Source organism: Eurosta solidaginis, chromosome 1 (genome assembly GCF_040869045.1).
Source record: "Eurosta solidaginis isolate ZX-2024a chromosome 1, ASM4086904v1, whole genome shotgun sequence".
Classification (NCBI taxonomy): Eukaryota; Metazoa; Arthropoda; class Insecta; order Diptera; family Tephritidae; genus Eurosta; species Eurosta solidaginis.
In genome coordinates, this window is record NC_090319.1 from 179,988,924 (window position 1) to 179,996,117 (window position 7,194).

General features: G+C 39.9%; 1 pseudogene; it reads left to right on the top strand.

Annotated features, from left to right (window-relative positions):
• The first annotated feature begins 768 nt into the window (after positions 1-768).
• LOC137238895 (integrator complex subunit 7-like) lies at positions 769-5,126 on the top strand (annotated as a pseudogene).
• Positions 5,127-7,194: the final 2,068 nt, after the last annotated feature.

A 7,194-nucleotide genomic window follows, 5' to 3' on the forward strand; every position in this document is an offset into this window, starting at 1 on the left:
GCTCTAAATATGACTGTCGATGTTACTTATAGTAGTACAATTATGGCGTGATTGTTACCTAACTGTTAACTATTTACATACATGTATGTATGAGTTATTTTGTTACTTATTGGAAATGAAAAGTTAACTGTACAAAGTATGTATGTATGTTTTTATGATACATGCTAAAGCAAAAAAAAGAGAAAATGAAAATAACTATACCCCGCAGTATCATAAGCAAGTATACCCAGCGGTAACACCGAGTTTAAAGCATTCCTGTGTGAAGCAAGGGACGGAACATTGAATAAATATAGCCATCACACTTTAGAATGGTATTTTATACCGCCAAGCGCTCCACACATGGGAGGTTTGTGGGAAGCGGGGGTAAACAGTTTTAAGACCCATTTTAAAAAGATCGCGTCCGATCATAAATATACTTTTGAGGAGTTTACTACCCTCTTATGTCTAATTGAGGCCTGCCCCAACTCTATGCCCCTCAGTCCCTCATCCAACGACCCTTCCGACCTGGAGCCGCTTACTCCAGGCCACTTTCTCGTAGGTGGGCATCTTTCAGCTCCACCTGAAATCGATTGTAGTGAAAACCCTGCCTCAATTGTAAACCGATGGCAAAAGATGAAAGCCCTTCATCAAACCTTTTGCAAAAGATGGAAATGGGAATATATCACCGAAATCCAGAAACGGTATAGGTGGAAACATCCATAGTCCAACTTAAAACCCAGGGACCTAGTCGTCATCAAGGAGGATAACCTACGACCTAACGAGTGGAGAATGGGGATAATCGTCAACACACACCCAGGTTCCGATAACCGCGTACGTGATGTTGACGTCCATACAATGAAGGGACAAATTACGAGATCAATCGCGAATCTGGTACTTCCTCGGCCCAACGACGAGAAAAATGAACTTTAATAGTCCATATTCCTTTATCCCAAATAACCTGGCTCTCGTTCATCCGGAACGAGGCCAACACACCGATAACCCTGCTATCGTTCCCCCGAACGAGGCCAATATACCCTAACGCAGATTCATTATCTGCCACAGAATCCGCAATTAAATAAGCAATTACATCCCCCACATATCATATGAACTAAACGTTCTAATTTATCAGTACATATTTTCAATTAAAAAATTAATGGATCGTCGGGAGGAAAATGTACCATGTGTTCTATTGCCAAAGTACTAATCAATGAATTACTTTCTATCAAGATGAATACAGTTTTCTGTAAAATAAATGAAATGCATGATATGATCTACATAATTTTTAGCTTTTCGTCAATTAAAGTTCATTATAAAGTTGTTGTACAGGTTGTAAAGATGAAAAAGTGTAAAATAAATGTTTAAGAAACACAAATATATACGTTGAGCATGTAACAGTTTTATATATGAACTAAAAAGCCTTAATAACACATAAAAACAATATTCTCAACTCCTATCAAAATTTACAGACGAAAAAGGAAATCCTACTACTTACTACTTTGATTAAATAGGACTTGAGTTGATTTGTTGTGTGACTATAGTATTTTCTGTGTAGAAAAGAAACCCAATCAAATGTCATCAGTTAATCATCAATTTGATATCAAAAGGCACCCTATGCGGCAATTATAAAAACGCTGCGTACACATCGACAAAATACAAACGTTTTGCCTCTAACATTGCGCACATTGGGTCCCGTATCACGTATAATACCCGAAAAACAACAAGTACATCGTGCAGTTCGACGCGCTCTCGATAGTCATGACTCTGTAGAAGTTGAAGCGGCCATATATGCAAGTGGACAATTTGCAGCTTAATCACGCTCATTCACCATTAGCATGTGCGCCAAAATATCAGATATGATTGATTCTTTACAAATACCAGTGCCAATGACATTAAAACTCACACCTGTATTGAAGCACATGCATCACGATTCAAATACAGCTACTTTAGTAAAAGATCTATGTCTTAATTTAATTTGACTAGACGATATACTCGGAAAATAGGGATACGTGTTTTGAATTGAAAAATCGTGAGAAACCGTAAATAAATATTTGCAAAAAGGAAAGAACGAAATATGGCAGTCAAACAATATCTCCAGTACATCAAGCAAATTTAAATCAACATACGTTTTCATCTTCATCGACACCACCACCACCCGTAGCGACTACAGTGACATCGCGTATGTTTAAGCGACTTAAACTATGAACATTTTTCGTTCGTTTGTTTCAGTAGTCATTGAGTGTGCTTGTAATTCTCAACTGGTTAGTGAAATATTCTAAAGACATAGTTTGAGTTTTTTTTAATTAAAATCGAGGTTCTTAGGATGGTGTGCTAATACATCAGAGCCCAGTGCTCGCCTCCATATCACACTTTGAAGGGGTTCTTCAAATAGAAGATGAGGTGGCTCATTAGAGCGAAACCTCAGAGTGCCCAACTCTCGCCCCAAATTAAATAAATAGAGGTTTTTCTTGTAGAAAATGGGGTGCCAATACCTCAGAGCCGTCCCGTGCTCGCCTCCATATCACATTTTAAAGGGTTCTTCAAATAGAGGATGAGGTGGCTCAGTAGAGCGAAGCCTCAGAGCCCCCCAGTGCTCGCCCCCATATTAAATAAATCAAAGGTGTACTGATGCTATGCATCCTCCCATGACTTAAATACACCAATAACACTAAAACTACCCAACTCAATAAATGGAATACATTAAATCAAAAACCCCATAAACTCAATACAGTCCATTAATAATAATAATTTATAAATTTAAAAAAAGGAATGCTTGGTGGGAGTTGAACCCGCAACCCCGGGCGTTTGGTCGGGTACGTCAGCCACTGTGCCACGACTCATACGCTTACAAGCACATAAAATTACTCATTTATAACTCTTATTAAACTGCTCGCCCTCAATTGCCCAAAGCTTAGACATGGTCCTTCGAGCCGGATGACTGGCTCGTATGGAAGTTTCATTAGACGACTAAGCCGTCTAAGGGGGGAGTATGTTTAAGCGACTTAAACTATGAACATTTTTCGTTCGTTTGTTTCAGTAGCCATTGAGTGTGCTTGTAATTCTCAACTGGTTAGTGAAATATTCTAAAGACATAGTTTGAGTTTTTTTAATTAAAATCGAGGTTCTTCGGATGGTGTGCTAATACATCAGAGCCCAGTGCTCGCCTCCATATCACACTTTGAAGGGGTTCTTCAAATAGAAGATGAGGTGGCTCATTAGAGCGAAACCTCAGAGTGCCCAACTCTCGCCCCAAATTAAATAAATAGAGGTTTTTCTTGTAGAAAATGGGGTGCCAATACCTCAGAGCCGTCCCGTGCTCGCCTCCATATCACATTTTAAAGGGTTCTTCAAATAGAGGATGAGGTGGCTCAGTAGAGCGAAGCCTCAGAGCCCCCCAGTGCTCGCCCCCATATTAAATAAATCAAAGGTGTACTGATGCTATGCATCCTCCCATGACTTAAATACACCAATAACACTAAAACTACCCAACTCAATAAATGGAATACATTAAATCAAAAAACCCCATAAACTCAATACAGTCCATTAATAATAATAATTTATAAATTTAAAAAAAGGAATGCTTGGTGGGAGTTGAACCCGCAACCCCGGGCGTTTGGTCGGGTACGTCAGCCACTGTGCCACGACTCATACGCTTACAAGCACATAAAATTACTCATTTATAACTCTTATTAAACTGCTCGCCCTCAATTGCCCAAAGCTTAGACAGCGTAATTTAAAAAAACGAAGCGAAATCAGCTGGTAGCATCATATTATCCAAATATCCAGCAGAAAGTTTTATTGTAGCTATATTGGATTCACCAACACAGCTCTCGGCACGTACACTCACTTGTGTACCAGATCAAGTTAATTTGTTGCTTGACGTTTTGCAAGATAAACGTAAAGTTGTGCGTGCACAAGTATTAAGATCCCTCACCCAATTAGCAGATCCACAATGCGTACATGCTTGGCAAAATAAAAGCAAGCGATGCACGAACGCAAAGATTCGCGTGAACAGTATTTATATTTAAACAATTTACTTGAATTATGCGATTGTCCTTTGACTTGTCATGTTCTGCTACATGAACAACAGGAATCAGTGCAGGATTTATGTCTTACATGCGTTTGTTTGGATGACTATGCAACTGCAAGTCAAGCTATGTTAACTATAGCAGCGCTTATGGCCTACGCTGAGGCTGACAAAGAGACTACGACTGTAATAATGGAAATCGTAAATTTACACATGGAAGGTTCAGTATTTTGCATGGTTGGTGATAACGAAAATGAGCGCGATCTCTAAAATTTATGTTGCGGTGTTAAAATTGCTAGTGTCATTCCTGAATTTGGCACATATTTTGTGAATATGCTAGCAGAGTGGATAACTGAGGATATAGAATATCCACCGTGTAATGCCGAAATGATGTGCGATGCTTTGAGTGCATTTGGTTCACATTTTCAATTGCGTAAATTTGCAATCGCCCTTACAGAAGCACCAACAGACATTGCAGTAATGGATGTCGACTTTGAGGTGCAACCATCAACATCAGCACAAACCGCTCTAAGTTGTACTATTAGAGTTGTGAGTGCAACAGAAACGCGAATTGAAGAGGAAGGAGCTGGGACAGCTAATTGACAAATGGATAATCCAGTACTAATGCGCTTACTCTTTATACTACACAAATTGTCCTAAACCATATCAACCACATACCGTTGAAATACCGGCTTCTGTTGTATTACAATCAACGATTGGTGGTTTCATACCCAAAGAGGTAATTGAGTGGTTTGAGCGTTGCTGTAGCAAAATTAATTGTTGGAATCAATATCGCATAACAAGATCGGCTAGTCGTTATGGGCAACATTACTTGGCGGCGCATATATTCTCGAAAATTTCAAAATTTACTGTAGTTGATAAGCTGCATTTTTTCCTAATGGAAATGGCGCAAATGAGTAAAGCTGAATGCATACTCAAATAGGTTGTAGATTATGAGTGTATGCATGATAATTATGAACAATGTGCCCCAGTACCACCCACTACCGTTGCTGCAGCTACTACAGACACTCAAACCACAAATAAAACGTCTATAACACCAAAAAACGTTGTTGGGTTATCGGAATTAATGGTTGGCGTTCGCTTCAACAAATTCCACAATTAAAATGGTGTCTCATAGCAAAGGGTACACCCATCTATAATGAATCTGAACTTGCCTCTGAATTATCAGATATACTTATAAAATGTACGAGTTTTTTCGAGTCGCACACAAAACGGCGCTGCCGTGCTGCCTCCTGGCCCAAAATTATCACGCAAGCTATCTGAATTTGCTTACTTACCACATATTATACAAGTTTATATAACGCACGATCCTAGGTCGTTGGAGCGCGTTGCTACATCATTATGCCAAATTATGGCAGACAATTCGGAAATGCCGAAAGTTTATTTGACAGGCGTATTTTATTTATGCTCATGTACACGGGCAGAAATATACTGCCTGAAATTGACATACATAAAACAGGGATTTCGCAGTGATGAGACATCTCAGTCCGGTATTATGCATCGCAGGATTTTAGGTCAATTATTACCAGAGGCAATGATATTCTTCTGCAAATCATAGACTCCAATCAAAAGATGCAACCGCAATGCCAAGGAATAGAAATATTCCTTATAAGAATGGGTCTGTGCCAATTTTTTGCAATATTTGTCATTCTTTCCGAAATTATAGCGTCGACATTGCAAGCCAGTGAAATTGTAAGCGGTTTATTTAGTTGCAATAGAATATTGGCGTTATTATCTCCGGTAGCACGCAATTTAATATGCAATACAATAGACATTTTTATATGGCAGAATCAATGATTGCGCAAATCCGACAATAGTCACCATATAGCGATTTCTGGTCGAGATTTAAAATACTTAATTCCACGAATCTCAACATTATCGACAAAACACGTCGAAAATAAAGTTGAATGGTGGAAGTGCAACTCTGTAACACATTTTCAGCCAGTTGTCGAACCGTTCCGTATGGTGGCAGGCCAATTGTTGTGAAAACAAAGCTCACCGACATAAATCGAACCATAAAATGTATTAAGTGTGCTAAAGCACCAGCCACATCGCAAGGATGACTACTAAATCCGTTCTTTCTCTCTTCCTTCGTGCACATAAGTATTTACTTATGGGCTTTAATTTTTTATTTCAGTAAGATTTTTTTTCTTTGCGAAAATACATATTAGATATAATTTTTTTTTTTGGTTTACGCCACCAAACAACATTCCGCCAACCTCAATTTGGGCATGATCAATGATACCAATATCCTTTCAGATCATTAGCCGTTACCAAACCTTATTGGCCAAGTCAGAGGGAGGCGCAAAGCGTTTCGACGTTGCTTGGCAGCTCTGCGGCAGGGATCATAGCCTTAGAATCTGTGCCGAATACCGAAAAAAATCCCCAGAAGAGAGGTTGCGGGCAGTACTTCTGCATAAATGCTGTCCAAACTGTCTGTCGCCCTTTCACGGCGTGGACAAATGTAACAGCAAGTATCGCTGCAAGAGGTGCCAAGAGAAGCACCACACCACGCTTCATTTAGATGAGCGTCGACCGGTATGCGACGAGACGAACACAAAGGCGAAGACAAAACGCCCGACGACGCGTTGTCAATCAACCTCTCGGGGCCGGTTAAATCCTGAGCTCAGCAAGTGGAAGAAGAAGAGATGGAAGAAGAAAGAGTGAGAGCGGTACACCTGCATTGACAGTTGGCGGTCTCCTAACCCAACCGACCGTGTTCGGTTTGGTGGTCTCGGGATCCTGCCAAAAATAAATAAACGATTTTCACGCCTCACACATGAGCCATGTTATATACATTTAAGTAAGTATGCACGGAATTCAAAACCACGTACGTATATTTAATAACTTCTTCTCTTTTTCCACAAGAGAGCGAAACGTGAGGTCAACCATCTGGCGTGCAGTGCTTGCAGTCCGCATCTGCACTGCCTTATTTCGATACACCGCCTTACTGCACGTGCGATCACGTGACATTCCTTTTTTTTTTCATTTTTTTATTTGTTGCTTACGGCAAGGGGGCCGGTATGTTTAGGCCACAGGTCTAAATATATCTCAGTTTATAATTAGCTTCACCTTATTTGTGGGACATTTTCGGGACTATTCCAGAATCATTTCGCGACTATCTCGCGATCATTTGGGGACCCTTCCGGCATAATTTCTGGATGGTTTCC